This window comes from Panthera onca, chromosome F2 (assembly GCF_046562875.1).
Source record: "Panthera onca isolate mPanOnc1 chromosome F2, mPanOnc1 haplotype 2, whole genome shotgun sequence".
Taxonomy (NCBI): domain Eukaryota; kingdom Metazoa; phylum Chordata; class Mammalia; order Carnivora; family Felidae; genus Panthera; species Panthera onca.
In genome coordinates this window covers 22,213,108-22,240,934 of record NC_138356.1, presented here as the reverse complement: position 1 = coordinate 22,240,934, position 27,827 = coordinate 22,213,108, and the positions used below count along the sequence as shown (strand labels likewise).

Below are 27,827 nucleotides of genomic sequence, written 5' to 3'. Positions count from 1 at the left end.
ACTAGACCAGAACCTCCCCAAACTGGCTACTTCCATTTTATTTACCCTATATGTCTAGTCCTGCTTGCACCACAAGGGATAAAAACTGAGTAAGACAAATTGCTGTCTAAAGGGGCTTATTATCTAGAGCTGCGTTGTTAAATACTATAGGCATTAGCAACATGTAGCTACTTAAAAGTTAAATTAAAGTTAAATCACATTAAAGTTTCAGCTCCTCGGTCACACTAGCCACATGTCAAGTGTTCAACACGTGAACAATATGTGAACACCAGCCATATGTGGCTAGTGGCTACCATACTGGACAGCACAGATATAAAATATGTCTATCACTGCAGAGTTTCATTGGATAGTGTAACCATAGAGATTGCATTATTAGGAGGAATAAAAAGAATAGATATTAAGGGGCGCCTGGGTGGCTCAGTCGGTTGAGCGGCCGACTTAGGCTCAGGTCATGATCTCACAGCTCATGAGTTCGAGTCCCACGTTGGACTCCGTGCTGACAGCTAGGGGCCTGGAGCTGGTTTCAGATTCTGTGTCTCCCTCTCTCTGCCCCTAACCCACTTGCATTCTGTCTCTGTCCTTCTCAAAATTAAATAAACATTAAAAAAATTAAAAAAAAAAAGAATAGATATTAAACAGTTGTCAGATAGATAAAGCTACTTGTATTTCTAGCATAAAGTATATTGCACCAGAATTAGCTTATGACTCTTATCCTCAGATAAATGTCTGTGGCTACGCTAATTTGTAAGTTTCTCTGTTTAGATCAAAGAACTATTAAATAGCCTCACTTATTATATCAAAACCTTTTACAACATGCCTTTCTTTTTACTTTTTACTGTTAAATAGTTATAGATTTACAGGAAGGCTGCGAAGATAGTATGGAAAGTTTCTGTATGTTCTTCACCCAGCCTCCCCTAAAGTTAACATTTTACATAAGTATAGTACATTTATCAAAACATTTCACCAGTTTTTTCCACTAAAAGTCCCTTTTATGTTCCAGGATCCATCTGGTATAGCAAGATGCATTTATTCATCAATTCTCCCTAGTCTCACCCCATCTGTGACTGTTTGAATCTTTTTTTTTTTTTCCATGACCTTGATACTTGGGCAGAGTGCTGGTCAGGGATTTTAGTAGACTGACCCTCAATCTGTATTGGCCTGATGTTTTCTCATGATCAGACAGTGAATATAGATTTGGGGGAGAATACCACAAAGGTCAATAGTGTTGTCATCACACTGTATCATCAACCTTATAATATAGCCATAGAAACAGTCATTTTCTCACTTCCTTTTTTTTTCTCCCCAAATGGTATTTAGAACTAAGATCTGGGCACTAGGTATGCTCATGGCTTATAGGCCCTTTTAGGGAACAGAGTTAGCTTCCCCACCCCTGCTTATGTTGAACTTCTTTCTCTGACAGTGAGAAATGTGATTCTTATTAATACAGTTAATTCACGTATTTGCTTAACCCTCACATAAATATAAGTTAGTTTCAGAATTGCTAACCCCATGAGGCTCTAATTTACCAACTAGAATATAATTTCTATGTACAGTTCTTTATTGTCTTTATCCTTAGAATATCCAAACACTCATTTCTAAAGTAATTTAGGTCAGTTCCCTTTTCTCTAACCCCTTCAGTGAGGTTATGTCATGCATTTGAAATGCAGTTATAATCTGTCTTCATTCCATCCTAGGATCCCCCAACATCTTAGTTAATTTTTTTACACTTTGTAACCAACCCCTATTCCCTCCTGAAACTGTGACAACCACTGGTTTGCTTTCAATTCTAGTAATTTTCCCTTTCCCAGAGTATCATAGAATTGTAATCATGAAATATTTGGACTTTGGAGTCTGGCTTTTTTCACCCGACAAAATGCAAATAAGCGTCATCCATATTGTTGTGTGAATCAACACCTGAATTGTTGAATCAATAGTTTTCCCCCCTTCTTTTTATTGCTAATGAAGAGGAATACAATTGACTGTTTTATATCGAGTTTTCATCTTACAACCTTGCTAACTTGTGTTATTAGTTCCAGGCACTTCTGTATAAACCCCTGAGCTTTCTACATAGACACGTTGACCATGAACTGAGACAGTTTTATTTTTTTCTTTTCTAACCTCTATGTACCACATTTCTTTTTCTTGCCTTATTATACATGGTTGAATAGGAGTGATGAGACATACTTGCCTTTCTTGATCTTAGGGGAAAAATTTAATGTCTCATCATTCAATATGATACAAGCAAGTAGATTTGTTTTTTGGTTTGGGTTTGTTTGTTTGTTTGTTTTGGTTTTGTAGATGCCCTTTATTAGGTCAAGGAAATTCCTTTCTATTCCTAGTTTCCTAAATGCTGTTATCATGGAAGAACGTAGAAATTTATTAAATGCTTTTGCTGCTTCTATTGAGATGGTACTCTCTCTATAGTCTGTCAATGCATCAAATTATATTAACTGGTTATCCAATGTTAAACCAACCTCTCTTAATCATGATACATTATACTTTTTATATATTGCTGGATGCAATTTAAAAATATTTTATTGAGGAATTCTGGTCTATATTCATGAGATACCGTTCTGTAGTTTCTTTCTCTGGTTTTGGTGTTAGAGTAATGCTGGTCTTGTGGAATGAATTAGTAAGTGTCCCTCTTCCGTTTTCTGGAAGACATTTTGAGGAATTTGGTATTATTTCTTCCTTTGAATATTTGATAGAATTTGTTAGGGAAACTGTTTGGGCCTGGAGTTTTCTTTCTTGGAAGGTTTTTAACTACAAATCCAATTTCTTTCATAGTTATGAGATTATTCAGGTTATCTGTGCTTCTTGAGTGAGTTTTTATAGTTTCTTTAAGGAATTTGATGTGTCTTCAAGGAATTGGTTAATTACATGTAAATAGTTAAAATCAGAAACTTAACGTTGTTCATATCTGCTTTATTATACCTTAAATTCTGTGGGACCATTAATGATATCTCTTATTTTCTTCTTGATATTGGTAATTTCTGTCTTCTCTTTTTCTTGATTAAGCCTGACTAGAAGCATATCAATTTTAGGATCTCTTCGAAGAATCAGCTTTAAGCTCCATTGATTTTCTTTAGCTTTTTCTGTTTCCAGTTTAATTGATTGCCGCTCTAAGTTCTGAGGAGGAAGACCATAGGATAAAGTAAAAATTTCACTACATCTTCTCAAGGGTATATAGTGTGAACATGACTTATCATTGTTGATATTAATCTTGGTCACCTGGCTGAGGTAGTGTTTGTGATGTGTCTCCACAGAAGACTCACTCTTTTACTCTTCTCTCCCCTCTCCATACTGTATATTTGGGAAGAAAGTTTACAAAGTTTACAAAGTCCACCCTTAAGGAGTGGAAAGTCATGTACCATCTCCTTGAGAGTGGAATACCTGTATACATTATTTAGAATTCTTCTGTATGAGGATTTGTCTATTCTACCTCATTTATTTCTTCACTTATTCACTAATTCATTTATCAGTGTGACTCATGAATATTCATTTTATGTTTTGGGTTATAATCCAATACAATTTATTCTGTTGCTCAACTTGCTCTAGCTCTGGCCTCTGGAAGCTCTTTTGGTTGACTTTTGTGTCTCTTTCACACATCCCATCATTGTTGGTTTTATTTATGTTTTTTAGCTTATGCCACTATAAGATGCTCCAGACTCATCTTCTATATTTCCTGCCCAATCCTAGAATCAGCCATTTCTCTAAGAAGCCCTGTTCCTTTTACTAGAAAACAATTTTACAAGCCCAGATCTGGGTAGTTATACTTGTTGCTACTAGGGTTTTCATTGTTTCAGGCCCTCAGCTAACAGAGCAAGAAAATATGTGTGTGTATCCTAAGCTGTATGTGTGCATTTCTGTACGTCACCATCTGTATCTACACTACGCTAAATGTAAGTTCATACTGATGTCCCCAACTCTAATATAAATTAGACCCCATGGATCATTTTAGTCTATTCCTCTTGCTCGTCTCTAAACTCCTTTGTCAGCAGTGAAAAACCTATCTCCCACCATTGCCATCCATTTGCTTAGTTGTTTAATCCCAGGATACATTATAGTGGTATCAGAATTATTAAACCACACCCCTATGGTCAACAACTTTATCAACTCAAGTACAGTCTTACATATTCCACTCATTTCCAAAATTACATAGTTCAGTATCTTTCCCCCCTACACACCTTTCCCCCTTCATACATTTGTAAAGCAGTTGGACTGTCTTGTCCCATTCTGTATTCCATCCTGGGTTCCCCCAACCTCCTATAAGATTTTTTTTTTCTAACTTTGCGTACATTTAACTTCACTTTTTGTGCCGTAAAGTTCTGTGAATTTGACAGATGCATAATGTCTCACATCTATCACAAGATCCCCAGTGGAATGCAGAATAATTTTGATGCCCTAAAAATTCCCAGTGCTTCAACCATTCATTCCTTTCTCCTTACCCTTGAACTCCTGGAAAACACTAATCATTTTATGGTTTCTATACTTTGGAGTTTTCCAGAATGTCATATAATTGTAATCATGCAATATAGAGCCTTTTCAAAGTGGCTTCTTTCACTTACCAATATCCATTTAAGACTTTTTGTGGGGCAATTATAAGCAAAGCTGCTACAAACATTCATGTGTAAGCTTTTGTGTGGACATGTTTTAAAATCAATTGGATAAATATGTAGGAGTGTGATTTTGGAATTGAAAGATAAGACTATGTTTAGCTTTGTAGGAAATTGCCAAATTGTCTTTTAAAGTAGCTGTATCATTTTTCATTTCCACAAGCGATGACAGTTCCTGTTGTTAAACATCCTTGCCAGCAATTAGCATTGTCAGATTTTTATTTTATTTTATTATTGTTATTATTATTATTATTATTATTATTATTATTATCTCCACTCTAATAGGTGGATAGTGGTGTGAAATTTCCCAGTTACAAATGATGTTGAGTATCTTTCATGTGCTTATTTGCAGCTGTCTATTTCTTTGGTGAGGTCTCTGTTAAGATCATTTGTCCTGTTTTAATTGGGTTGCTTGCTTTCCTATTGTTGAGGGTTCAAAATATTTTAGAATTCCCCTGAGGCTTACTTCCTTTTGGCCTCATGGATTATTTAGAAATATACATTGTTTAATTTCCAAATATTTAGAGATCTTCCAGATATCTTTCTTTTTTTGATTTCTAATATAATTCTGTAATAATCTGAGAACACACTTGGTATCATGTCTGTTCTTTTAAATGTATTTGTTTTGTGACCCAGAATATGGTCTATGTTGGTGAATGTTCTATGTGCACTTAACAAGAACGTGTATTCTGAAGTTCTTTGGTGTAGTGATGCCACTTAAGTCAAGTTGATTGATAGTGCTGTTCAGATCATTTATATCCTTACTGATTTTTTGATTATTTATTTTGTGAGCAAGTATAAAAAAAGTGCTGCAGTCCCCAGTGATAATTATGGATTTGTCTGTATGTCCTCTCAGATTCACCAGTTTTTGCCTCGTGTATTGTGAAACGCTGCTATTACATACGTTCACCTTCAGGACTGTTAGGTGCATTCGGAGAGCTTATCCTTTTATCATTACGTAATGGTCTACTTTATATCCGACAATGTTTCTTGCTCTGAAGTCTGCTTTGACTAAATTTAACACAGCTACTCCAGGTTTGTTTTTTTTTTTTTCTTTTTTCTTTCCTTCTTTTCTTTCTTTTTTTCTTTTTTTTTGTTTTGTTTTGTGGGAGAGAGGAGTAACACTGTTAGCATGGTATATGCTTTTACTTTTAACCTGTTTACGTCTATATTTAAAGTAAGTCTCCTGTAGCAACATGTAACTGAGTCTTACTTCTATACCCAATCTAACAATCTTTGCCTTTTAACTGATTATTGTGATGGTTGGATTAAAACCTATGATCTTGCTAGCTGTTTTCTATATGCTCTATTTTTTCTTGTTTTACTTATTTATTTATTTATTTGGTTCACTTTCTGCCTTCTCTAAGTTAGTGAGATTTTCATTATTCCATTTTAATAGCTATTTATGCCTCTTAGTTATTTATGCCTCTTTTTTTTAACAGTGGATAATTATTAAAATAGTTGATTTAAGCATCTGCAATAATCACTTCAATCTCTACCCCCGGCTCAATGCCGATGGAAGTAATGTGGTTATCATTCTTGGAAGGATGGCGCAAGTCAATGACCTGCATCTAGAAATGCTGCCATATCTGGACCCTTCACCACCAAATTATTTCATGGTGATTCTCAGTCTTGGTAGGCATCCCAGCCAGTCCTTTCATTTGAAGGTTCTTTCCCTTTGCACCTCTGGTCCAGTCAGTGCACACCTCCAGGGATTTTACATCGTGGATGGTTTGGGTGATTCTAACTCCGTGAACTGCCTCCCTCCGATTCCACCAGTCTTTCCGGCATCCTTGAGAGCCATGGCTGCCCCACGGCTGCAGCATGATTTCCTGAGCAAGAAGGAAAAGTGGTGAGTCAGGAGCTGGCCTCAGTGTCTTCTCCACAGAGGACTGATACCTCTTCTTTAACATTTAACTTTTTAATGGTCTGTGAGTCTATCTGCAAATAACATTATGCCACTTCATACACAATGTAACGATACATTCCCCAATTCTCCTCTCCTTGTACCACTGTTGTCATGCACTGCTCTTTTCTCACTAGGATAAACACATTAATACAACTTCTTGTTTTAAATAGTTAGCTTGTAGAGCAATTAAATATAAGAAAAAAATATTCCGTTGACCTCCACTCTGCATTCTTTGCATAAATCCAAGTATTTTTTTAATCATATCATACCTCGTCTATCTGAAGAACTTCTTTTAACATTCTTTACAGAGCAGATCTGTGGTTATTAAATTACATTAATTTTTCTTTGTCTTTGTCTGAGAAAGACTTGTTATTTGAAAGGTTTGTTTGACATTTTATTTGTCTGAGAAAAGTGTCTGCTTCACCTTTGAAATATATTTTTAAGTCAGTTTTTTTCCTCCTTTATAGCACTTTACAGACACTATTCCATCGTCTTCTTGTCTGCAGAGTTTCTACTGAGAGGTCCACTGTAATTACTATCCTTGTTACCCTGATGTAGTATCATTTTTTCCTCCAGTTGCCTTTAAGGTTTTCTGTCTTTGGCTTTCAGAAGTCTGAATATGATGTTCACCGGGGCTGGGTTTTTGGAAAATTCTTACTCATTATTTCTTCAAATATTTTTCATGCCCTCTTCTCTCTTTGTTCTCCTGGCATTTCCATTTATGCCTGGGTTGTATCACTTGATATTGTCCCACAGCTTTGGATGCTGTGTTCTATTTTTCTACATTTTTTTTTCTCTTTGTGTTTCACTTTGGGCAATTTCTATTGATCTACATGTTCAAGCTCACTTGCTCTTTCCTCAGCTATGTCAAAGCTATGTTTTTGATTTGTTGAAGGCATTCTTCATCTCTGTTACTGAATTATTCTTTTTTAGTTTCCGGGTCTCTGCTCAACGTTATCTACCTGACCATGCATGTTGTGTACCTTTTCCACTAGAGCCTTTAACATATTAACCATAGCTATTTTAAATTCCCCATCTGATAGCTTCAACAGGTAGGTCACATCTGAGTCTGGCTCTGTTAACTTCTTCGCCATTTTAAGCTGTGTTTTGTCTTCCTTCTTTGTACGCCTCATACGTTTTTTTGTTGAAAGTTGGACTTATTATACAAGATGATATATGTGGAGATAAAGAATTGTTATGCTTGGAGATGAGCACACCTTTCCTTCCGCTGAATTGTTAGTGTAGGTGCTCATTTTAATCTAGTCAGAAGGTGGTCTGGGTTTGAAGCTTGCTTCCTTACTGGCTTTGGATCTCCCAGGGGCTTTGGCATTCTCCTTTGCGCAACAGAGACAGAATTTGGCTCTTCCAGCTCTCCTAGCTGTATTCCACTCTTAACTGTGTTGCCACTAGTCTCAACTGTGTTGAAGAAGGAGGACTGGCAGAAGAAGGCATTCTTAAGAAGCCTCAGATGTAGGCAGCCATTGTGGTCTTGCATCTGGGACATTCTCAAGTATTCTTGCTCCTTCTCCAGAGGTTATAATGGGCTGACACAGAGTCCCACCCCCCTCCCAAGGACCTCTGTCTACACTTTTGTTCCCTTTTCCCTGCATGTTAAGGATCTTGTTCCTCGGAGATGATAGCGAAGAGGAGTCTGGCTGCAAGTCGGTAGCGGCTTCTGTTCTTTCCCCTGCTTCAGCCAGTATCACGGGGGATGTTTTCTTGGGCTTCTCCCCAACTTTCCCTGTGAATTCCTAGAGGAAAATCCTTCAAGAGTGAGACTTCCTATATACACACATGTCTTCAGCCTCCAGGAACTTTACATTCCCACTCAGCCTTTAGCAATTCATTAAAAATACCTCGTTGGGTCTTCTTTTTGGCTTATTTGGACTTTGACAACATCTTTCTTTGCAAGCGCTTGTCTCTCCCCATATCTCAGGAGAGCTGTTGCCCTGCAATCTCAATTCTCTCATGGGTACAAGAAAAGTCATTAGTTTCCAGCTTCTCAACTTTTTTTTTTTTTCCTGTTGTGTGGGTAGGAGTGAGAGTTTGTTCAACACTCTTCCTCTGCAAGCTGAATTAACAAGCCTTTTTTTTTTGCAAAGAGGCAATTTGACCCACCTCGCATATTTCTCATAAAAGGGTAAAAATAGGGTAAAGAAACTACAAGTTTTTAAAAGGAAAAAAAAAACAAAAACAAAAACTGGTTTCCAGTTCCTGCTATGAAATTAACCAGGAGTATGACTTCAAACAAGAGAAATGGACTGGGGCACCTGGTGGCTCAATAGGTTAAGCTGCAGACTCTTGATTTCAGCTTAGGTCACAATCTTCACAGTTCGTGAGTTCCAGCCCTGGGTCAGGCTCTGCACTGACAGTGTGGAGCCTGCTTGGGATTCTCTCTTCCTCTCTCTCTCTCAAAAATAAACTTAAAAAAAAGAAAAAAAGAAAAATGGACTAATTTCTTAGGCCCGCCACCCCAAAAGGTTCAAATGATATAACCATGTGAAAGTGATCTGAAAAGCCAAAAAAATTATATATATATACATTTAAAATAAGTGCAAAGTATGAGCTTATCTTTGATTCTTTAGTTCAAGATCATATATATATATATATATATATATATATATATATATATATATATGTATTCAATAGGGGTTATACAATAGGTGTTTACATCTGGCCACATAAAGGTTCATTCAGATCAGTTCAACATTATTGAGTGCCTACTATCCGCCAAACTCTGTCCTAGTCAACTATTCATCTGAGGAATGAACAGGACATAATCTGTGCCCTCAAGAGTTTTTAGTCCAGCAGAGAAGACAAATACATGTTTAATTTGATTCAATCACTTAATTATAAATATCTGAAACTAATATCAGTCTACTTCATTTTAGAGGAAAACTGAGTAGGGGCTCCTGAGTGGCTCAGTAGGTTGTGTCCGACTCTTGATTTTGGCTCAGGTCATGATCTCACTGTTGGTGATATCAAGCCCCATGTCAGCCTCTGTGCTGACAGTGCAGAGCCTGCTTGGAATATTCTCAATCTCTCTCTCTCTCTCTCTCTCTCTCTCTCTTTGCCCCTCCTCCACTCATTCTCTCTGTCTCTGCCCCTCTCTTTGTCTCTCTCTGTCTCTCTCTCTGTCTCTCTCAAAATAATAAAAAAAGAAAACTGAGTAACACAATAAATACATATCAAAATATTTTTTTACAATTAAATTATTCCACATTAGGATACTGTTTTAAATTAGAAGAAAATGACAACTACTTTTCTCTCAAAATATTGCCTTGATTACAACTTCATTAAATGCATAAAAATTCTTCTAACAATGAAAGAAATATTTTACTCTATAAACTATTTGTAACTCAGACATTGTAGTATTAAATTAAATTAAAATTAAACTCAGACATTAAAGAGTTAAAACTTGTCATCACCGGAAAATTACATTAATAATACTTTATCTTTAAACAGAAGCATTTTTATGTATTACTTAGGTAGCTCCTTAAATGATTTACTCTTTTTTTTTTCAGTAGGTCATTTATAATTGAGGGATTCCTAAAGCTGAACAGTTAGATGCAAAAACATGTGTTCAGAGTTGAGACAGAAATGGCAAATGGCCACATTCTTAAGATCATGTAATTGAGTCAAATAGGGAATTCAATACCTCAGCAGATGACAAGTTCAAGGATGACCCTGTTTTAGCAAAAGCTAAGTTGGAACACATGAAACCATCTGATTTTGAATTTTCATGTGAATCGTTTTGGAGCACAAGGATTAATGAATGCATGAGAATGTGTCCTTGGATTAGAATGCATTCCTACAGAATGAGAATAAGAAATATGAGAAATATTAAAAAGAAAACAAATACAGCATTGTTAATTTCTTACTATGTGACTAAAAGACTTGAAGCAAAGGATTTGTGTGACTTCAGTGGTGGGTTACTTTCCCACAATGCACCTGCATCCAAAAGACAACTGTAAATAGTATATGATTCTGTTTAGAGTCAGAAATATTCACAAGCTACCACCGAACTCAACTCAGTCTTCTCTCTACACTGCTAGGTTTGTCTTCTGCAACTAACAAGATTAGAACTTCAAATCTGCTTTTTGGACCAAGAGTAGAATTACCTGAAACCATATACATGTATTTTTATATGTACACAGATATATTAAAAATGTTAACCGCACAATTTGGGAGTATTGTCAGTAGTTAAAAATGAGATTAAATTAACTATGTAATTTAAGACTCAAATGGCACATGGAAAACTCTGTCTTCAGTTCCTGTGTATGATGTCATCAAATGTAATAATAGACTATGAGCTAAATAAATAATACAAGTAACTTAGACCCTGCTTTGCCTTATAACAAGGGCAAGTGAAAGGTCTGCAAAAATTGTGAACTTTTCTACGGTTCAGGGTCAATGTGAACAAGAGTACCAGCTGTTCTATTAGGTAATGTCTTGGATAAAGTCACTCTTGAATGAAATTTTTCACACTTCGTAGTAATAATGCATTGCTATTGAAATGAAAAAAAAAGATGACACATATCTGAGATGGTCTGAAAATGAATTCTTTTCCATGACTAAATTTATCTTCTAAGCCAGAAAAGAATTAGTTATCATTTTTCCAAACTCCCATGATTCTGCAGCAGTTTACAAATTGACGGTGTAGTATTCGTGCAATGAGAACATGTATCCAAAGTGTGAAAGCAGTTTACTACTGTGATCTTACCTCTCACTATAAGGAGGAATAAAAATAAATGAGCAGTTACTTTTAAGTTGCAGACCTACTTGACAATAACTTGGAAAAATTCGGGAGGTCATGCAAAACACAGACTGATACGAGAATTAATTGTTTCTCGTTCCTTCTTCCAAAAGAATTGTTTCTTGTTCCTTCTTCCAAAAGTGTTATTCTTTGATCTTCCAAACACTTATCAATTGGTACTGAGAAGAAAGGAAGGATACTCTTGCCCATGATGAAAACACAGGTGGGAATGTTCATAAACTTATTCTGATGGCAGAGGTTTTTATGGGGGGGTAATGAGATTCTTAAAAAATATATTTTACTTGTGCAGCCAAAAGATGTTTACCAGTTGAAATGGTCAGCTATATAAATGAGAGGTTACTTTGAGATTTTCTTTTTATATGGCAGACTTTCTGTTTAGATGGCACAAAATCACAAAAGTTTGCTAAGTTTCCTTCCCCCAAGTCATAACGATCGCTGGGAACTAGGTAGCAGTGTTGAAGTTTTGCTAATAGTAAATCATGTTCTTTATTCGAACTATCGCTTTACATCGATTTGAATTATGCCAGAATTCTGGTCTAGACCATTTGAAATCAAACATGAAAATATTAATTTCTCACAACCAAGACATCTCATACCACAATATGATACGCATGGCTGCTGTACGGTCATAGCCGAGCAACATTTTTTAAGCAGAGAGCAGTTAGTGTTCTTTTCCAAGGCAGATGTTTTCCAGATTTGCTATTGTCACTCATTAAGAAAGTAAGAAGTCTGTGAGTTATGATAATGTGAGGTACGATATTGTATAGGCCATCTCATCCGTAAAGCACCACAGATTTTCTCGGCTAATTCTTTCCTTTGCTTGCTTTAATTGGTTCAGTATGACTGCTTTTCCACTAGTGGAGAGATACTTATTTTGTCTGTATGATAAAATGTACTCAGACAGAGACAATAGGTAGGTCTTGGGAATGCTGCTAAAGTGAAAGGGAAGTAGATAGTCTAGTTAACAGGCCTCATTATATATTCAAAAATTGTATTGTTTTAAAGTAATTATAGTGGGAAATGATTTTGTGTGTTTTATGAGACATTTAGCACATACAATTGAATTTAGGGAACAATGTGTATATTTTGAGGAATTCAAACCACTACACAAATATTACCCAATGAACACATCCATTTAAGAGAATAAAAGAGGTCTTGCTGTGTCCATAGTTTACTGGAGCAAACACAGCTCAAATGGCTTGATAGCATCAATGAAGTACTTAATGAGGAAGAACAAAACTCGGATTATTTTCCCTCCCATAAATTGAGTTTAATGCCTGAATTGTCAGAAAAATAATGTGGTAATACACCATTGGCTGACTGTAATTTTCAACCCAATATATATCCTCTTAAAATTATATCCTTAGCTAATGTGACCTTAAAATTTAAAGTAAGATAGATAAGATATATAATACCTTGTTTAAGAATCCATTGTTGGGGCACCTGGGTGGCTCAGTCAATTAAGCTTTCAACCTCAGCTCAGGTCACGATCTCACAGTCGGTGGGTTCGAGCCCCAGATGTCACGGCATGGAGCCTGCTTTGGATTCTGTGTCTCCCTCTCTCTCTGCCCCTCCCCCTCTTGTGCTCTGTTTCTCTCTCTCAAAAATAAATAAATACTAAAAAAAAAAAAAAAAAAATCCATTGTTGACCTGGTTGACATTCCAATCAATTTAAAAAATATATAATAATTGATCATCTTTCTTTCAAATATTTGAGTTGAAATATCCTTATTAAAAAATAGAGATTTTTCAATAACCGCTATTTTAAAATATACTTAAAAAAATTATTGAATCTATAGGGGTCATTAAGTGATGAGCGAGGTTTCTATTTTCCCACAGCAGCGGAGCATATTATCTGTGTGGGGCTCCCAGCTGGCCTGCTCCTCAGAACAGAAACTGCAAACCCACGTTCCAGATTGCCTCAATGTTGCACACGAGATGACTTAAAGAAGTGACAACACAAATATCTTGAGACAGTCAATGATAATCAAATCGCTATTTTACAAAACTTTAAAGGGGGAGCCTCGGGGCGCCTGGGTGGCTCAGTCGGTTAAGCGGCCGACTTCAGCTCGGGTCACGATCTCGCGGTCCGTGAGTTCGAGCCCCGCGTCAGGCTCTGGGCTGATGGCTCGGAGCCTGGAGCCTGCTTCCGATTCTGTGTCTCCCTCTCTCTCTGCCCCTCCCCCGTTCATGCTCTGTCTCTCTCTGTCTCAAAAATAAATAAAACGTTAAAAAATTTAAAAAAAAAAAAAAAAAAGGGGAGCCTCATTTAAAAGGCACTATTTTTCTCAACCCACTGAAAAATCATGGCAACATCCATATACTCATGACACTTCACTAATTTTATGCAAACACCGAATAAAATATTAAGCTTTATCATACAGAAGACTCCTCATTCATCAGTAACACCCTTCCGCACATAACTTTCAGCAGTAGCCCTTAGGAATTTATATACCAAATGCAAACCCACAGACTCAGCTGTGGGGATGATAATAACGGCTCCCAGAGTTTAGTAATTCCAAGTACAAGCATTATGCGTGTCTCTCCTTTCTTCCCATTATACTAGAACCATAAAATTTATTTCCCTCCCAGACAGCCAGCATGTACAGCCAATTTGTTATGATTATGATGACATAAAGAGAGGAGGGGGGTGGTGGCTCGAGACGAAGGGACTTCACGAATGTAGAACACTGACGTCAATATCAAGGGAATTCTGAGGCTGACGGGGATCCCAGATGTCACAGATGAGATTTCTACACAGATGAACTGCTGAGCTCTCAACTGGCTTTTCTTTTCTTTTCTTTTCTTTTTTTTTTAATTTTTTTAAATGTTTATTCATTATCGAGAGACAGAGAAACACAGCGTGAGCAGGGGAGGGGCAGAGAGGGAGACACAGAATCCGAAGCAGGCTCCAGGCTCCGAGCTGTCAGCACAGAGCCCAACGCGGGGCTCAAACTCACAAGCTATTAGATTGTGAACTGAGCCGAAGTCGGACGCTCAACCGACTGAGCCACTCAGGGGCCCCTCAACTGGCTTTTCTAATGCCCTTCAATGTCAGCACATGCTGAGCTGTACTCAGACCTGATCTGAGTCTAGCTTGTGGCCAGGGCTACAGTGAGGTGAGAAAGCCCATGCTGCAGAGGAACTGCAGTCCCGCAGAAAGATGCTGAATTTGTTACCTTCTGCTGACACCATTCGTCTATGGAAGTAAATGATCCTGGCCCCAGGCAGACTGATAGTATCTGCAACAATCTGCAACATTGTCAGCTCTGGAACCAAAAAGAGGCCCCTAGAGTTCATGAGCGCCTCCACAAAGTGGCAGAAAGAAAACATATAATCAAGGCTTTAGATCTCTCTGAAGAAATCCAAAGACAACCTACTGAATGACTACTAGGTAGCAAGCACTGTCCTGGGACACTTGACACAAATTGTTTCACTTGATTCTCAACATGATGTTTTAGTATTCCCTATTTTACACGTAATCTCCATAATCACAGCTAGGGAATGATGAAGCTCTGCTTAGACAGGTTTGTCCAAGCCCAAAGTTCAAGCTCTTCTCACTGCTACCCCACCCTGTGGTAGATTAAAGATGGCAACAGACAACTTGCGACTTTTGTCACTGAAAGATGGAGTTTAATTATCTAATTCCTTTCTTCCTTGAAGCTAGTTTGGCCTGAGTAACTTGCTTGACCAACAGAATGAAGTGAAAATGACATCTTTTGACTTTTGAGTCTAGGTTACAAGAGGTCTCGCAGCTGACACCCAGGACCACTTGGGACAATCACTCATGAAGTCCTGAGCCACCGTGAAAGAACATGTGAAGAAGCCCTGAGGCTAAATGGGAAGGATCCCCAGTTGAACCCAGCTTTCCAGCCATCCTCACCAAGATGTCAGGCATAAGCCATCCTGGCCTGTCTCAGCCAGGCCAGCCATCAGTTGAACATCTCCAAGTGACCCCAGTCGATACCATGTGGAGAAGAAAAATCGCCTGGCTGATCCTTAGACAAATTCCTGACAGATGAAATCACCAAATATGATACAATGATTGTTGCTATAAGCACAAAGTTTTGGGGTGGTGGGTGATGCAGCAGTAAATAACTACAAAAAGCTTTCTTTTCTGATATAACCATGCTGTGAACCTGAAGACAGTCTTGGGTAAAGACATAGCCTAATATTGTTGAAAAATGGAACATTCTCCTGACCTTTAAAAAACAGGATTTGATTCTTTGCTTTATTATTCAGGTTGAGATATACCTGGATGAATAAAGAGGAAAAAGAAAGAAGAGGAGAAAAAAAGATGCCCTCATATAACATTCTGAGAGGTACCAAAGACAAAGTGAATTAGGATTCTTTTGACTTAAAGTGACAGAAATCTTAATTAAAGTGCTTTAAACCAAAACAAAGGCATGTATGGAACGTATTGGCCCATGTAACCGAAAACTGTAGTGGGATGTTGTCCTTGGATATGTCCGATTAAGACGCTCAAAGATATAATAAAACATAGGTTTCTCCCCATCTTGCAGCTTCATTTTTCTCTGGGCTGCCTTCATTCTCAAAGCGACTCCTTCCTCATGGTGACAAGATGGTCAACAGTAACTCTTTGTTTATATTACACGACCTCAGCTGCAAACTCTCCAGCAAAGGGAATTTTCATTTGTAAGAGGTTCAGGAAACGATTGTCATTTGCCCGGACTGGGTCACATGCCCTTCCTGGAACCAGTTCCCAAGGTAGAGAAAGGAAATGTTCTGACTGCCCAGGTCTAAGTCGGCACACGGCCCATTAGCATTGGGAGTAGGCCAGCCCCACTTTTACCAGGTGGACTGAGAATCCCACTTCCCAGAGGAATCCTGCGTACTTTTTCCATCATAAGGACTGAAGGATAAATACTACCGAGAAGAAAATGCACCTTCCAAAGGGCAGTGAGAAGGAAGTACTTATTCCTTCCTCACATAATGAAAATCATGCTAATGGCTTAACTTGGTTATCTCCATTATAGCTACAACTTAACATTTGCATAAAATTGCTTTAAACAAACTTATGACCTTCATCTCCTTCACATCCATTTCCCTCTTCCCTCTCCTGTATGAGAACACATTCCCTTGCTCCCCAGGGTACCCTGCTGCTCTCACGATGGCAACCCACATCTTCTCACCAAAGTCCTCTCACCTCCCCTGGTGAGTGCCCTGTTTTCCGGATCTAATCTTCTTCCTAAGAACTAGACGACTGCCATCAACTAGTTGAGCTGGTCACCAACCTGTTCTTGGCCCCTTCTTACTGTAAAATTAGGGGACTGTGTAAGTAGCCTCTAATGTACCTTATATAAACAATTTCCTCAGACTTTTCACTGAGGCTAACGCTATAAAAGCAAACCCTAAGCCATGTGCACATCTCATTGCCATGGTCGGATGAGAGGGAGAGACTCTCGTTCCCCGTCATAAATCCACAGAGGAGCAGACGTACGGTCTCTTCCTCACTCTGGAGAGAGGCGATGCCAACACTCCCAACCTCTTTCTCCCTTTGCTTGTTCACCCCCTCAGCGGGGAGAGGTGCTAATCTGTTTGGTGGGAGCCTGGCTTCCACTAGAGCCTGTGCTCACCTGTGGCCCGGCATCTAGTTCCCTTTGACAGATCTGTGCTAAGGCAGTGAGTTCCCTCTCCTACTCTGGTGCCAGCCATTGTGCTTCATGTCTCTGAGTACTAGCCCACGTTGGGAGAACTTACTCCAGTCAGTAGAGATGCTTGCCATTCTCTCTGCATTCCAGTTCCTCCTGCCCTCCAGAAGCCATCTCTGAACTTCAAGTAAGTGGGACTGGAAGGCTGCACAGCAGACTGGGCTCTCTTTGTAAATACAGAGGTTTTTCTTTGGGTTGGGTGAGAGGAAACCCGATCTGGGCCTCAGGTTTAAGCCACATTTTCCAATCTCGACTTCCCAGGGCCGAGAATTTTATTCGCAACTTCTTTGCCTAAAATGATGATCCTTTGGACCCCCGTTTGGCTAGTGATTCCTCTCTTATGGGTGAGAACCTGACAGAGAGGAGAGGTAATTTTTGGCTCTGGTCTACCTCTGACAGCCATCTCCAAACTACTTGCACATTAGTCCTCATCATTTCATTTTCCGCCTGCCTTGTGGTACTGCCAGGCAGGGATTATTCATTTTAATTTACAGCCAAGAAAATAGAGATTTAGAAAGTTAAGAGACTCAACCACAGCCTAGTGAGTTCGTGGCAGAGGGGGACTAAACTGAAGTGATTGGACACTGGAACAGAATCTCAAAGTCAGGGGCACACTAACGTTCCACGAGAAGAATAACTCGGTCAGCAGTGACTACCTATCCCTTGTACAACTCTGGCAAGGAACTGTTATAAAACCTTAAGAGGTCGAATCCTTATGTACTACAGAGGATGTAGGCAAAAAGAAAATCGTTCAGATAACAAAGTATCATAATGTCAGGTGCATGATTTAATTTCTAAGCTACTGTGACACTGTGACCAGGCAGATCACAAAAATAACACATTGCAGATGTTTTATCCGTGCAGATCTGAGTGAACGTTATGGAACTCTACGCCCTGGTGAATACGCTAAGTGTGCTGCTTCTGTTGTTTTTAAGGACATTATTGGATAGGATATTGGATATCACTAGAGATAATGCAAGCCTGAAAGCCTGTCAAATTGAGGCAGCATATGCACCTGCATCCAGCCGTCCACCACCACAGCCGTTCTGGCAGCTGTCAGTGTTCCCACCCTCCCCCACATAACTGGGAGTATCAAGCCACATGCAAACTGTGTCTGCTTGTGGACAGAGAGGACACAAGGTGACAGCCAGTAAACAGGAAAGCCTTGGCAATCTTGCCGCTCCGAATACTAAACCAGACAAAGTAATGAGATCTCTTTGGAAATGGTACCCCGAACATATTTGGTGTAGAGGTGGAATCCTTCAAGAGGAAAATTTTCCCACAATCTCATTGTCTCAAATTAATATCGAAGTATGTCTCTGCATGTTGAGCAACACCAGCGGAAAAAAGAACTAACTGATGACCCGTTCTCTAGTATTCCTTGTCTCATACTAGGAAGTGGTATGAGGTTAATAAACTATTTTCACTTAACATCCCTTGGTTTTATAGGTAGTTTTTCTATTTCGCTTTGTGTGTGGGTACATGCACACGTGTGTGTGTGTGTGTGCACGTCTGTGCGTGAGAGGAGGAAACACAACAATCTTGAATATTTTGTGTGACATTGGATCACTTTGTGCTGTGTTTATACTAAAAGAAGGGGCAGTAAAAATACAGTCAATTCCATAGTCCATGTTTGCAACCAAGATATAGAAGAAATAGAATTCTGGAATTCTTGGAGAATGATGGCCAAATGTAATCACATGCCTAGTCCATAGTAGATGCTCACCATGTCTTTGCCGAAAGAGTGAACTTCATTTAACTGGGTTCATCACAGAATGTATTGACTGAATACATGTTAAATGACTATTGTCATTTCCAGAGTTGGAATGACTACTGATTTCCAGAATCACCACCACTCGGGAGTAGCGACAGACTTGTGCTTGTACGTGAACATAGCTGGGAGATAAGAATAAAAGAAGCTAAATACTTTTTGTTTATTTTTATTCACCTAGACACTGTTTTGTAAAAGTATCAGAGAATATCAAATTGTATAAGCATAGATGCAAATAGTTAAGCCCACCTCTTCCTCTAAGTAGCTTTTCCTCTCGTATCTGGAGGGAAAGCCTTTGAGTCGCAGCTGTTCCTACACCCACTTCTCTCAAGAGAATGTTTCAGCCCCCGCCAGGGAAAGTCTCACTGCAGACAAGCTATTCAGAAGATGAAGAGGCTAAAACACAAATGCACAGGAGAGTGTTTACCTATGAGAATGTGTTAAACAAGCATTTCGAATCCCTGCAGCTAGCTGTTCCTTGGTTCCACTGGTCTGCCTGATTCTTGCATCAAGGGAAGTTAAAAACTTCAGAAAAGACTGAACACGAATTCCTCAACATATGGGGGACCTCTTAACATTCTCCTTCCTACAGGTGAACAGGAGAATTGGCACTTAATTTATTGCCCTTATGATTAGATCTAATGACATACATAATATATATCAAGATTCAGTGGGAAAGGGGATGATGTCAGCAAAAATGGCAGATTAAGGACCTCCAAAAAGTCTTTTCTCCATAAAAGCAATAAGAAAACTCACCAAAATTGTCAGAATCAATATTTTCAGAATGCTAGAAATTAACCAAAGGCTTCCAGCAACCTGGGTAGTATTTTTTTTTTTTTAAGAAAAACATCTGAATCTTGAAAAGGACTGTGTGATTTGTGGCATTTTAACTTACCCTATTCCCATACCTCCTCTCTGACGCCACAGTAGCCTTGAAAATGGACAGCTCAAAATCACAGTGAAACCCAGCAGCCTTGAAGCCACTGGAAGGTAGAAAATGGCACTCCTATGAAAGTTCACTCCAAGAGAATTGTCATTATTTGACCTGTTAGTTCCTGGAAGACCCTACTTGTAAAGATGTCTTTATTTAACCTGACTCAGAGCTCATTCAGTGCAAAAAAAATCTATTCCCCAGGCACATTATCAGAAGCCATTATATGCAATTGTTTAACTTTGAAGCAGCCTAAAGAGGTAAATAACAGTTGGGGGAAATAATAGGCTAATCAAAAATTTAAAAGGAAAACTCTGGGGAATGAGAATTCCATAGAGGCTTTGAAAAGCTCTGAGATGCTCCTGGGGATTGAGAAAGTCACAAACGCAGGTAGGTCTGTGCACCTTCCCAGAACTGTGCATATGATTAAGAAAGACCTGAAAGGCCCTAAACTCTCACCTCTGGCTGACCTTGAGGTTCTGTGCAAGCAGGAAGTGAAGGCTAAGGCAAAATCGTAAATTATTTGGCCAAGCATTGAAGTAGTGCCCCAACACACAGAGAAAGCCCCTCAGTGAAGACTGAGAGATTTAGCAGTTCAGAAATTTAAGGAAACCTCTGTCCAATCATTAGTGGACCACTATGCTAACCAAGTAAAAACTTCGGTGGCCACACCTGACATAGAGTACGGACTTCACAGAATTGATGCAGAAAAGTCATTAAACAGAAACAACAACACACAACAGCAAACCCTGGGAAGGAGGACGAATTTGATTTCCAGAATTGCCACATTATGTTATTTTGAACATCCAGTTATCTACAAAGAAATCATGAGGCATGCAAACAAACAATAAACGTATGACCCATTCAGGAGGAGGAGAAAAGCAACCAATAGGAAACTATCCCTAAGGAAGTCCAGACACTGGATTTACTATACATGTACTTTAAATTAGCCATTTTATTTTATTTTTATTTTCTTAATGTTTATTTATTTTTGAGAGGGAGAGAGACAGAGTGCAAGTATGAGAGGGGCAGAGAGAGAGGGAGACACAGAATCTGAAGCAGGCTCCAGGATCTGAGCTGTCAGCACAGAGCCTGATGCAGGGCTCGAACTCACGAACTGCGAGATCATGACCTGAGCTGAAGTCAGATGCTTAACAAACTGAGCCACCCAGGTGCCCCTAAATTAGCTATTTTAAATATGTGCAAAGAGCTTTTAAAAGAAAACCATGTCTAAGGACTAAAAAAATTCTAAAAAGAACCCAAAAGATATTCTGGAATTGAAAAATATCTAAACTTAATGAAAAGTTCACTAAAGGGGTTTCAACAGGATATTTGAGCAGTCAGAAGAACCTAACAACAGGGCCCCAAAATACACGAAACAGAATTTCTAAGAAGTAAAGGAATAATTAGCAAATTCAACAATAATTGAAGTTGGAACTTCAATACCTCATTTGCAGTAATGGACAGAACTAGAAAGAAAGTCAACAAAGACACAGAATACTTGACCAATACTATAAACCATGTAGCCCTTACAGATATCTATAGAACTCTGCATGTAACAGCAGTGGAATACACATTCTTCTCAAGTACACATGGAACATTCCCCAGGATAGAATGTATGTTACATCGTGAAAGAAGTCTCAATAAATTTAAAAGGATTGAAATAATACAAAGTATTTGTCCAGTAATAGAAGGACATTTGGGAATTCAAAAATATGTGGAAAGTAAGCAACACTCCTTTAAAAAAAAAAGAGTCAAAGAAGAAATCACAAAGGAAATCAGAAAATACTTTGAAAAGAAAATGTTATACTTAGGTATGGTGTGATACATACAACACATTAAAAATACTTATGAAAAAAACTAAAGACACAACAAACCAAACTTAAGGAATACAACACAAACGGTGCTTGAGGGAACTTTATAGCTGTTGTATTAGTCAGGATTCTCCAGAGAAACAAAATCAACAGTATATATATATAAGAGAAGATTTATTATAGGAATTGGTTTATAAGATTAGGGAGGCTGCGAAGTCCCCACATCTGCCATCCGCAAGCTAGAGAACCAGAAAAGTTGGTTGTGTGATTCAGATTGAGTCTGAAGGCCTAAGAAATAGCCCAGCTGATGTCCAAAGGCAGAAGACAGATACCTCAACTCAAGCAGAGAGAGTGAATTTGCCTTTACTCCACCTTTTTGTTCCATTCACATCCTCAAGGAATTGGATGACACCCGTCTACGTTGGTAAAGGCAGTATTTTTTAATGCACTCTAATGATTCAAATATTAATCTTCTGGAGACACCTTCCCAGAAACATCCAGAAGAAATGTTTTCCCAGCTATCTGAGCACGCTTTAGTCTAAACTGACATATAAAATTATCCACCATGCTTATAATAAATGCCTATATTAAAAAAGAATAAAAAAAAGACTTCAAACCAATAACCTAACCTTCTACCTTAAGAAACTAGAAAAGAGAGTAATAAACCATACCAAATATAAGCAAAAGGGACAAAACAATGATTACTGTAGAAATAAAACTGAGAATAAGAAATAAAGAATAGTCAACTTAATTAAACATTTAACTAGAATGACCAAAATGAAGATATGGCACTCAAATTACTAAAATCAGCAATTAAAGGGAGAACATTACTGCTGACACAGAAATGAATCTTTGTGACCATAGATTAGACAATCATTTCCTAGACAATACCCAAAACCTAAACAATCAAAGAAAATACCAGATAATTAGACTTTGTCACAGTCAAAAACTCTTGTGCTTTAAAGGAAAGAATCACACGAAAAGACAACTCACAGAACAGGAGAAAATATTTGCATATCATGTATTTATCCAGAATAAATAAAGCATACTTATAATTCAACAACAAGAAGACAAACAATCCAATTTAAAAATGGACAAAGAACTGGAATAGACATTTCTCCGAAAATACACAAATGGTCAACAAGGACACAAAAAGATGTTGAACATCTCTAGGTATTAGGAAAATGCAAACCAAAGCACAATGAAACATCATCACTTCATACTCACTAGGAGGACTATAATCAAAACAAACAAACGAAAAACAATAAAAAGTACTGGTGAGAATGGAGAGAAATTGGAAACTTTCTACATTGCTTCTGTAAATATAAAATGGTATACCTGCCTTGGAAAATATTTTTATAGACTCTCAAAAAGTTAAATATAAGCTTACTATATGACTCAGCATTTCCATTCCTAGATATATACCCAAGAAACTTGAAAACATATGTTCTACAAAACACCGTACACAAATATTCATAACATCATTATTCCCAATAGCCAAAAAGTGGAAACAAACCAAACATCCATCAATTGATGAATGGATAAACAGAATTTGGTATGTAAAAACAATGGAATATTATCTAGCCATATAAAAATGAAGTGCTATTACATGAAAAGCATGGGTAAACCTTGAAAAAAAAAACCCATCATATTTAGTGAAGTAAATCAGGCACAAAAGGTCTGTGACTTATAATATGAATGGCCTATAAATGCAATTAGATGATTCCATTTATGTAATAGTGTCCAGAATAGACAAACACACAGAAACAGAAACATTAGGGGCGCCTGGGTGGCGCAGTCGGTTAAGCGTCCGACTGCAGCCAGGTCACGATCTCACAGTCCGTGAGTTCGAGCCCCGCGTCAGGCTCTGGGCTGATGGCTCAGAGCCTGGAGCCTGTTTCCGATTCTGTGTCTCCCTCTCTCTCTGTCCCTCCCCCGTTCATGCTCTGTCTCTCTCTGTCCCAAAAATAAATAAAACGTTGAAAAAAAGAACTATAAAAAAAAAAAAAGAGAGAAACAGAAACATTAGTGGTTTCCAAGAGGCATGGACTGACTGCTAATTGGTATAGGAGTTCATTTTGGGATGACATAAATGTCTGGGAAATACATAATGATAATGGTTGTACAACCTGTTAATAGACTAAAAACCAATGAACTGCATATTTGTAAAGGGTGAATTTTGTGATTTGAAAAATGATAATTCTATTAAAAGAAAGATGGCTATATCCATCCAAGCGACATGAAGAAAAATTTCTAATTAAAATTTATATTTTTTGACAAAGTAGCATGATAATATTAAAAGAAATATGAAAAGTCAATGTTTTGATATTTTATAGTTACTTGGAACATTTTCCTCCCTGGATAGAATAATTTTTCCATGACATTGAAAATAAGGACTAAATTTCAAGAACTATGAGATTCAATATCCCTTCATAATTTTAATTTTCCCAATTTAAGCACAGAGTGCATAGCATTACATATTATCCTGCTTACTAAATTGTCTAGGATTAGCATACTTTGTCCAAGAACAGTAGATACAGGGTAGGCCAGCAGGCTAGAGATGGAGGGAAGGAGTTGAGTTCAAGTCTGAAGGCAGTCTCCTGGCAGAATTTACACTTCCTCTGGGGAGGTCAATCTTTTTCTATTAAGATAGTCAACCGATTGGATAAGGCCCACTCACATTACAGTGGATAATCTGTTTTAATCAAAGTCTACTGATTTAAATGCTAAGCTCATCTAAAAAAAAACAAACCCAAAACAAACAACAACAACAACAAAAACAACAACAACAACACACCTTCATGAAAACATCTAGAATAATGTCTGGCCAAATATCTGTATATTGTATCATAGCCAAACTGACACATAAAATTAGCCATCATGGGCATGATATGGTAACAAGAGTGCTAGACTCCTATCCCGGGACTCTGAATTCCCCTTCAACTATCTCCATGATTCTCAGCAAGGGACTTTGCCTCTGTTAACCTCAATACGTTTATTGTAAAATGTGAGGAGATACTGAAATTTAGTATGCAGAATAAGGAAATAAGGTCCATGGCGGGACAGACAATCTGATCTATTTCACCTTTTCCCTCCATTAAATTATACATCACATGCCAGTCCATACCCTATGGCTAATATTAAGAAATCAGAGGTTTAGTATTGATGTAAAATACCCACTCTTTGCTGTGACCTAGGTGGCTGTGGGACGTATTGAGAGAAATCTGCTAATACTCTCAACCTAAATTTTGAAGAATAGTTTGTGTTTATATATGCATGTATGCCTGCATTTATAGATTTTTTGTCTTTTATATAGACAAAGCACAACGGAAAAAATAGAAGAAATATACCGATTCTTTCACATTGTACTCTATGTCAATGGCACCCTCAAGTCTTGTGCAACACAGTGTTACCGCCTCTCTCCAAATCCTTCCCTCTTCACTTAACCCCCAAATAAAATTATACATATATATATACATGTATATATATACGTATATAAATATATATATATATATATATGTAATATGTAAGTATGCCTTCGTTTTGTCTTTCTCTTGCATATCAGGGGTCTCCAACTATAGAGGCTTCATCTGAATCTCTGTGAGTGTCTCCCCTAGACATCATGTTCCCAAATTGCCTCTCTAACCTCATCAAAACCTGACTCACCCACTAATGGCTCATTCTTGCCAGTTCTTGTTACCAAGGATGTAAACAGGCAATCTTATTACCAAGATTCAGCTATTTCTAACTGAAAATCACTACGTATCAGCCACTATGCTAGATTACTTCACAGTTGTTAATGGCTGAAAATGCTATTCAGTCAACCTCATCAGAGCCCTTAACACTTCTTTCAAATAATTTTCCTTACACCTCATCAGACCTTTCTTATAGTCTCTAAAATGGTTACTTCTCACATTTCTCACGGTTTAAAATCTGGATACCTCATGCCTACTCCCCTATCTGAAGTCAGTAACCTGAATTTATACTCTATTGAGAAAACAGAGACCATCGGGAGCTTACCTCTCAAACTTCCTGTGACAAACCTCTGCTGATCTACATTGGCAACCCACGTTATTTTCATCTCATTTTAGGCAGAGAGGTAGATTTCTTGTTTTTCAAAGCCAACCCCTGTCCCTATTCTTTCCACCTCCTCTGAGAAGTTAGCCCATCACTATTCCTTTCTGTTTCTCATATTTGTTAATATCTTTAATGTCTTCATCAAAATACAACCATGTTTAAGCAACTCTCATCCTTAAAAAAAAAAAAAAAGGAAAAATTAGTTTCCCACTAAGGTAGAAGTCCAAAGACTTGCACTTGTGGCCAAAATAGATAAGACTTACCTTTCCACCTGAAACAACCACAAAACAAACAAAATATAAGAAATAGAGACTCTCAAAACATGGGGCATGAGGTAGTGGTTAGTGGACTCTAAGAGAAGGGAAACAAATAATGCAAGTCCTAAAATCGCTATAGTTTCTCCAGCTATTGCCATGCCAGAACATTCCAAGCTAAGGAGCAGAAAGGGAGAACCCAGGCAGACTCCCTGAATGGAGAGAACAGAGCTGAGAGACTGCAGAGAACAAGGCAGTTAGAATTCACAGAGCAGGGGCGCCTGGGTGGCGCAGTCGGTTAAGCGTCCGACTTCAGCCAGGTCACGATCTCGCGGTCCGTGAGTTCGAGCCCCGCGTCGGGCTCTGGGCCGATGGCTCGGAGCCTGGAGCCTGTTTCCGATTCTGTGTCTCCCTCTCTCTCTGCCCCTCCCCGGTTCATGCTCTGTCTCTCTCTGTCCCAAAAATAAATTAAAAAAAGTTGAAAAAAAAAATTTAAAAAAAAAAAAAAAAAAAAAAAAAGAATTCACAGAGCAGAGTACCAGAAAGAAGGGAGCTACCCAGGGACAGAACTCAGAGACCTGCAGAGGGCCCCCTGGGGCGTTCAGCTGATCAATAACTACCAGAGGCTGAAGGAAGAACCACCAAAAGAGATCAAAGGGAGCAGTGCACCAAAAGAGATCAAAGGGAGCAGTGCTAGGTACTCACACGGGGCCAGGAATAATACCCGCTCCAGCTGGGTTGGAAAATCTCAGAATTCACAGGGCATTGGGTTGAGTGCTCATAGGACTCGTACCTTGGTAGGGGAATGATTTCCCCTAAATGAGCCCTGCTCTGATTCCTTCTACCAACCTCCAAAGGAAGACCAAAAAGGATTACACCATTTCCAAGTAACTTAACTGAATCCCAGAGCAAAGATCAACAGTATTTACAGGAATACAGAGATATCCAGAACCCAACAGACAACATTTATAATGTCTGGCACCCAAACAAAAGTTGCCAGGCATGTGAAGAAGCAGAAAAATGTGACCCATAATTAAGAGACTAAAACAATTGAAAATGACCCAGTCGCAGAGCCAATACACTGGCTAGGCCTGCTTCTGTGTGTCTCCTTAGCGGCTGCAAGCACCTTGTTCCAGCATCCTAATTTAAGGAGTGACCCAGGGGAGTCTCCGTCCTCACAGGGGACAGCTAGGCTCCTCTTCTCTGCAAAGGTTCTCAATTCTGGAGTACTCCTGCCTGAAGGAGACGCTGAGGACCCACCAGGAACTTCAACCCTACTCAACATTCTGTTTCTGTTCCAGTCCTGGTGCACAGAGGTACTTTTTCTTGCTTTTGAACATGACTATGTCTTTTTAGTTTTCTATTTCTACATCTTAACTCTTATTACCATGTGTTTGGAGCACAAGGGAAGCTTCAAAATGTGATCTTACCATAGCATCTCAACTGGAAGTCCCCACCCATGATTTCCTGAAACTCCTCCCCTGTTTTCAATGACACTACTCACTTTTGGTTTTCCTCTCACCTCACAGATTCCTGTCTTTCTGAGTCCTCCTTCTCTGCTAACCCATGAAACTTTCAAGGGTCCCATTCTCTCTTCATTCTATGAGAAAAAGAGTAATCTGAGGTTTTGTAGGTCTGTGATCCTCTGCAACTTTATAAAAATTCTGATTTTTTTTTTTTCAATCAGGAATAAAAAGTTACAAATGGTATTTAAAGCTAGAGTTCATTTTTATAAGAAGAGATCTTGCTGCTGGGATGTTCATAATAAATGTAATCCTTCCGCTAGTAGGAATGAACCCTGGGACTGTGGCAAGTATATCATACGAAAAGTAGACGGATACATAAGCTACATTTGAAAACAGGAAATAACTCTTAAAAGTCCATTCAGTTAGTGAGAAATCTAATTGGGTCTCTGTAAGTATTGATAGTAGGGTAGAGTACATAGGAATAAACTGAGTTGGTTAAATGAAGGGCAAATTACGGGTTGAGTGTGCACCTTCCATTAA

General features: G+C 38.4%; 1 long non-coding RNA gene across 2 annotated transcripts in view; it reads right to left on the bottom strand.

The window, feature by feature from the left end:
* LOC144615140 (uncharacterized) overlaps positions 1 to 27,827 on the bottom strand; it is a 123,325-nt gene that overhangs the window by 87,097 nt on the left and 8,401 nt on the right. The window contains exon 3 of one of the 2 annotated variants that reach the window (XR_013553623.2): positions 5,926 to 6,448. The exons of the other annotated variant lie outside the window; for it this stretch is intronic. This is a non-coding gene — a long non-coding RNA (uncharacterized LOC144615140). Of the gene's footprint in view, positions 1 to 5,925; positions 6,449 to 27,827 lie in introns of those variants that run through there. 2 annotated transcript variants of the gene reach the window in all.